Below are 7,198 nucleotides of genomic sequence, written 5' to 3' on the forward strand. Positions count from 1 at the left end.
GTTCCTTGTATTCATATGGGCATGTCTTTCTTTAATTTTGGGAAATTTTCTTCTACAATTCTGTTGAAGATTTGGTCCATGCCATTTTCTTGGGATTCTTCTCCTTCCTGTATGCCTATGCTTCGTAAGTTTGGTCTTTTTATGGTGTCACACAATTCCTGCATATTCCATTCTTGTGCTTTCTTAAGTTTTAAATAATCTTTGCTTGAGTGGTCTAGTTCGTCCACTTTGTCTTCCAGTCTTGATACTCTGTTTTCCATTTCGTTCATCCTATTGGTGAGGCTTTCTCCTGTCGTTTCTAATTAGCTTACTGCGTGTTTCACTTCCTTCTTCATTTCAGTATGAGTATTCTTCAATATTTCTAACTCTTTTCTGAATTCATTTATTACTTTATCCCTGTCTTCATTCAGTTCTTTGATTTCTTTAAATTTACTGAATTCTTTTTATCATGTTTATAATTGTTCCTTTGAGTTCCATGTCCTGCATTTTCTCTAGGGGGTTCTCATTGTACTCCTCTAGAGGTATTTGGTGGGGATATGTTATTTTGGTTTTCCATGTTAGTATTTTTTTCTCTGTGATTTTGACATGTGAATTTCTTTTGTAGTTCCGATTCTTGTGTGCGACTTAAGTCATCAAGTTTAGTTCGGCTTCTTTTTGTAAACATTATGTGTCTTTGTGGTTTACTTTTTTGGGCATGAAAAGTTGGTTCTTCCAAGCTTCCAGTTCTCTCTTTTGATTTTATGTTGGAGTGGCCAGATTGCTTTTGTCTTGTGGAGTACCCACAGGAGCCCAAGTCAGATGAGGATCAGATGCTCTCAGGCTTTCTCCTAAGGTCTGAATCCCTCCAGGAAAGATTTTGGCCTCAGGAATTTGGGGGTTGGACTGGCCTGGGAGCAGGGCTCCGGAAAGATGCTGGTCTTGGGCAGCTGGTGGCCGTGACAGTCAGAGATGTAAAGGGAGATGGGCAGGAAGCGGCCCCAAGGGCTCCTCAGGACTGCACTGAAGAACTGGTTTGTCTCGATGCAAAGCATCAGGAAGCCAAAAAGTCAGCCCCAGCGTCCAGGAAAGAGGCTGGTGGGTTGTGTAGCCCAGGGAAGCAGAGGGAAGTGAGGGCAGTTCCAGGCCCACAGGGCTCCTGGGGACGTGTGAAGGGACTGAGTTGGTCTTGATTTAAAGAATCAGAGAGCAGTGGTGGTTCCCTGGTGACTGGGACACCAAGACAAGGAATGGGACAAGACCCGGGGTAGGAGGAGAGACCGACGGGGGAGATGGGAGGGTGAATGAGGCTGGGGGAGTAAAGGTGAGGAGGGCGTGATCGATTTACCCTGGAGAGGCCTGCAGGTCACTCAGGCCCAGGGAAGCAGAGGGAGGTGAGGGCAGGATCAGGCCCAGAGGGCTCCCCGGGACCTCAAGAAAGAACTGGGTCTATCTGGATGCAAGGGATCAGGAAGTAGTGGTGGCCCCGTGCCAAGAGCTCAACCCAGGGGTCCAGGAAACATGCTGATGGGCCATGTAGCCCAGGGAAGCAGAGTCTTAAATTTTTTTTTTAAGTTAAAAAAAGAAGGAAGGTTAGACATTTGATTTTTCTGCCTCCTTCCCATGCTGGAAGCTTGCAGTGACTTGCAGGTTTCTTCTGTACATGCTTGATTATGGAGAGACACCATTTGTGGGATAGCATATCATCCAGAGGATATCAGGTGAATGGGGCTTAATAGGACCAGATAGTGCTGGACACAGTGGGGTTCAGTGGCTGAGACATGGCATTGTTAGGAGTCAGGAAATCTTCATATATAAAGCACTTTGTAAAATGTCAGACACATTTCAAGAACCAAGCAGTGATACCTACTATTGGAACTTCCAGAAGTAGATGGACATATTGATAATCTTCCTTTCATAGTGAAAACTAGTGGACTCCTATAGAAATATCTTTGTGAAGATGAATGACTAATTCCTTCCAGATGATTCAGGGTTGAGTTCCAGAAATTTCAGAGTTCATCCTTATCTCCTGACAAAAGTGATGTGGTTATAATCCACACATGGCCTCTGATGACCCAGCATGAAGGAATTGCTGAGCCATGTCTACCTATGGCTGAGTCCCATGGCAGAAGCATCCACTTCATTGCACCTGAGGATCCTGTGACTGTGTATAGCAGTGCCAGACTTCTGTTTGTGCTAGCACTCCTGGGAGACCTGAGGAAGCAAGCACTTCCTTACCTGACACTCTTTCGCACAGGGCTTTGTTTTTTTGTTATTGGATTGTTTGATAAGAATTTTTCTAATGTTGTAAATACACAAGTGTGTGAAGAAGTTTTTACCCTAGGAAAAAGTTTTGAATAAACTTGATCTCTTGATCAAGATGTGTTCGTTACCCTCAAAAAAAGGTGACAGGAGATAGAACATTAAGTTAGGAGATTGGAATCAATGGGAGGGCAGCTTACTATGGTAGGGAATCAAAAGATCTTGGAAACAGACCTGGTGATTAGGGAAATTTACAGTGGTGCTAGAACTGGAAAGTCAGCTCTTGTGTTTATGACACAGGTTAGAAATGTAGAGGAAAGCAAGCTAAATATCACCTTTAGAATCAGATTCTCAGGGAACAGCTCAACACTTTAGAAAGCTTTACTCTTTCCTCCTCTTCTAGACGTAAAAGAAATATCCTTTATAATCATTCCTTATACTTCAGAAAGAATCATAGCAACATAGTTTTGTAGCTTTGTAAAAGGGAAAAAGACCTTAGAATTGATGATGGTGCATTGGAGGAAAAGGTGAATACATCTAAAAGGCGATGTACTCTTAACATCAGGGAGAATGTTGAACAGTGGGGGGTGGGGGATTATATCCAGATATTCTCCAGTGCTGCCTCTTCTAAACATTACGAAATAGTTTAAGTTTTCAGTGCTAAAGTACAGAAACAAAGACATAAAATTAGTTGCTTGGCTCTGAGTTTCTTGAATATCATGAACCAGTACTCCATTTGTTACTGCTCTTTAGCTCGTTGCTTGATGTCCTGCCCCAGAAAACTGGAAAATATCCACTCAGAGCACTAGCTTGGAAATATTTAAGACCTTAAGAAATGATTGGTGGGGCTGGAGAGGTGGCTCAGTGGTAAGAGCACTGACTGGTCTTGCAGAGGACCCCAGCACCCACATGGCTACTAACAACCATCTGTAACTCCAGTTCCAGGGGAATCCAATGCCCTCTTCTGATTCTGTGGGCATTGCATGACACATATGCAGACAATACAGTCATACACATAACATAAAAACAATAAGTAAAATAATAAAAAAGATTGACATCCTGTGAAAACAGTGTTTGAGAGGAATAATAAGGATTTGAATCACTTTTGTTATTGTTTACTATAGGCATTGTTATAGTTTAGTTTTGTTATTATGATAAAACACTCTGACCAAAACCAACTTAGGGGTGAAAGGGTATATTTGACTTAGATGTTCCAATCACAGTTCTTTGACAGATGTCAGGGCAGAAACCTGGAGGCAGGAACTGAAGCACAGAACATGGAGGAACACTGTTTACTGACTTGCTCTTCTGACCTTTGCTCAACTTGCTTTCTTACACAACCCAGGACCTCTTGCACTGGGGTGGCACCACTTACAGTGTACTGGGCCATCCTGTATTACTCAACAGTCAAGAAAATGCCTTCAAAGTCATGCCATGGACCAATCTGGTAGAGAAAATTCCTCGTTTGAGGTCCCTTCTTCCTAGTTGTGTCAGGTTGACAACTGAAGCCAATCTTAACATTCCATCCCTTGTCAACCTTGACATACAAACACATCACTTTAAGCTGTAACCTTTCCTTTCTTTGTCCCCAAGATCCCACATTAATATCACAATATAAAATAATGCACAACTTTGAAAGTCCCACAGTCTTTAAATTTTCAAACACTTTAAAAGTCCACTGTTGGGGCTGGCAAGATTGCTCAGTGATTAAGAAGACTGATTGTTCTTACAGAAGACCCAGGTTCAAATTCCAGCACCCACATGGCAGCTAACAACTGTCCATAACTCCAGTCCCAGGGGATCTGACAGCCTCTTCTGTCTTCCTTGGGCGTTGTACAATGCAGGTGCACTTACCTACATGCAGGCAATACACACATACACATAAAATAAGCCTCTTAACTGTGAGCTCCTTTAAAATTAAAAAAAAAAAGTTAAATACTTTCTTTATTCCAAAAGGAAGAACCAGGGCACAGTCACATCAAATCAGAATTGTGTAAAATTGAACAGTGTAAATAACTCAGTGTCTGATATCTGGGATTCACTCATGATCTGGATTCTGAAGGCCTTGGGTTGCCCCACCTCTCGGGCTCTGCCATTCACATCACACACATAGCTTGTCTCTTGGGCTCAAGTTGCCCCACTCCACAATTGCTGCTGCCTGTAGTGGTCATCCATGGTCCTGGAATCTCCAATATCTTGGGGTCACCATTACAACTGAGGCTGTACCTTCAACAGTGGTCTCTCCTGGTCTGACGTTGTGCCAAGCCTTAGATTTTCTCCATGACCCCTTCATTCCTGGAGGTCTTCACTGCAGCTGAGACTGCACTTTCACCAGTGGCCTCGCCTGACCTCTCACAGTGTAAAGCCTCAGCTTTTCTCTATGACTCCTGTAGTTCTCCCAAAACCGATACCACATGGGAGACTCTTGTTGGATATTAACAAATTTGACTTCCAGCTTTAGATGCAGTCTTGGCCCCCTCTGGACCATAGCTTCTGTGTCCTGACCCTGAGGAATTACTTCCTGGGAGAGTTTACTTCAATGATGCTGGTCTCGTATTAACTACAGCTGGGATTTTGTTTTTGTTTTTGTTTTAAAAGTCCCTGCTATCCAGTATCAACTGTCCCAGTAAAGCAAAGGTTTCACCTCAGTGAGTATTGGTCTCTTTTCAATCACAGCTGATTCTTCAGCTCTAACTGACCAGAAGTCACAGATTCTGAGTTCAAAACATCACACAAATGGCCTGGATATAGTCTTTAAGGGACTCTCAAACTTCCGTATGGAACTTCATAAGCCAGGCTCCATCATGTGCATTTCTTTAAACATTTCTTATCTTCCAAGCTTCCACAGAACAGCTCATTTAGCTTTGAGCATTCAATAGCTTTTCCAGCTCTAAATGCTTCCACAGTCCTCCCCAAAACAACGTGATCAGGTCAGTCACAGCCATATCCCATGTTTCTGGAACCAATTCTGTTCTAGTTTTGTTTCTGTTGCTGTGATAAAACACTGACCAAAACCAACTTGAGGAGGAAACCGTTTGCTTGGCTTACATATCCCAATCACAGTTCATCTTGGAGAGAAGCAGGGTGGTATCTCAAGGCAGGAATCTGGAAGCAGGAACTGGAGCAGAGACCATGGAGGAATGCTGCTTATGGACTTGCTCCTCTGGCCTGTAATCAGCCTGCTTTCTTATACAACCCAAGACCACCTGCCTAGGGATGGCACCACCCACAGTGGTCTGGACCCTTCCACATTACTCAGTAATCAAGAACATGTCTCACAAGTAGACCCACAGGCCAATCTGATAGAGAAATTCCTCAGTTGAAGTTCCCTCTTCCCTGGTGTGTCATGTCAATGGCTGAAGCCAGCCATGATATGCATCATGTCACAAATCCAGGTCTCTGTATCATTTATTCTCGGTACTGTGAGCCAGGTGCTGTCCTGACTAATGTATAAATCATCTCATTTAGTCCCTATCAGGAGGTCTTGAGATGTGAGTGTGGTGGTCTTCATGCATGTAGGAAATGAGGTGTACTGTGTGAACAGGTAGCTTTCAGCTTCCACAGCTGGTGAGGTTGCATAGCCAGGATGGTGTGTCTCCACTGACTCTCTGGGCTCCACACCTGTCCTGATGTGGAGGGTGATTCAGCTCTCTGAGATGCCAGTCCCCCATAGAGCTTATTAAGGCAGTGGTTGGTAGCTAGAATATTCTAACTATTGTATGCAGAAATGGGATTTGGTGTGGTCCAAGGGATTAATTATGCACATCTCATGCCAGTTTTTCTGAAATATTTTTTTCTGGTATTTAAGTTTTGTCCGTCCAAGACAACCATGGAATGACTTTCCAAGTCAGCGTTTCTTTGCTTTGGCTACACAAAAGAATGACCTGAGATCTTGAAAATGTAAACCAAAGAAAACAAAACAAAACAACTTGAAGCCAGATATTCTGGTGCAAACTAAACAGTGCCTGAAGTCTTTTGGAGACCAGCCACCATTTGGTCTTTGCTCGGGGATTTGGACTAAGGCACTGGGAAGGGCTTACTCCAGCCTCCAGAGAATGGTATAGTCACAGACCTACATTTTATGTTGCTTGGTGGCCTGGCTTTACAGTCTGAGGAAGCCTCCACACCTCCTTCTCCAGACACCCCACCCCAAAGTAAGGAAGAGGAAGATGCAACAGTTTTCAGCATTTGCCCTGCTCCAGTCACCATGATCCTCCAGAAAGGCCTGCTTGGAAGGTTATCGTCCACATGATACCAGTTCTTAGTATTTTACTTTTCCATTGCTTGTTGGTGCTCTGGATGTCCTGGCACGGTGTGTTATTTGGTTCCTTATTCTGGTAACATCACAGCAGCATAAAAATCAAGTATAGATAAGTCTGGGAGCTGTTCCAAAGCTTGTTTGTGGCGTCATTTTCTCTGAGGGAATTATGTGTCTTGTCTTCTCCTTTCTGTCGTCGTTCTTATGTTGTTTCCAGCCTAACTGCTGTCCTGTCGCCACCACGCTATAACCTGTAGTTTGAACAGTGGCAGTGGCAGTAAATCAGCTGTGGACAACAGTCTAGGCAGCAGAGGAATTTCAAGGCAGGTCAGTAGTTTGCTGCTTGCCCCAGTGCAATGTTGGACCCCAGATTCCCTGGAAAGATGGTATGAGCAGGTTAGAGTAGATTAGGTTTTCAGTAGCAAATACTTATCCATGGCAATGTAAATCATTTCTTATTCTGTTTATACATGAGGGGGCAGTGTGACACTGTATAGGAGATGTGATACTAGATTTGCTTATTTCTGTTGATATCTAGTAGTTTTTAGGTGAGAACTTCTAGAATATTCAGTTAAAGCCCTATCTCGGTCAGTTTGTCAATACAGTACTCATATGTAAGAGATACCTTTGCTCATATCACACAAGTCACGTGCCTGATTTTGTTCAGGTGAATAGGTGATAATTTCCTTACATCTTTTATTG

The 7,198-nt window shown here is 43.3% G+C and overlaps 1 protein-coding gene across 2 annotated transcripts in view; it reads left to right on the forward strand.

Annotated features, from left to right (window-relative positions):
* Nucleotides 1-7,198, forward strand: part of Arhgap10 (Rho GTPase activating protein 10) — a 415,566-nt gene that overhangs the window by 330,125 nt on the left and 78,243 nt on the right. The window lies entirely within an intron of this gene.

The sequence above is a fragment of the Nannospalax galili genome, unplaced genomic scaffold (assembly GCF_000622305.1).
Source record: "Nannospalax galili isolate Female #2095 unplaced genomic scaffold, S.galili_v1.0 scaffold585, whole genome shotgun sequence".
NCBI classification, from domain to species: domain Eukaryota; kingdom Metazoa; phylum Chordata; class Mammalia; order Rodentia; family Spalacidae; genus Nannospalax; species Nannospalax galili.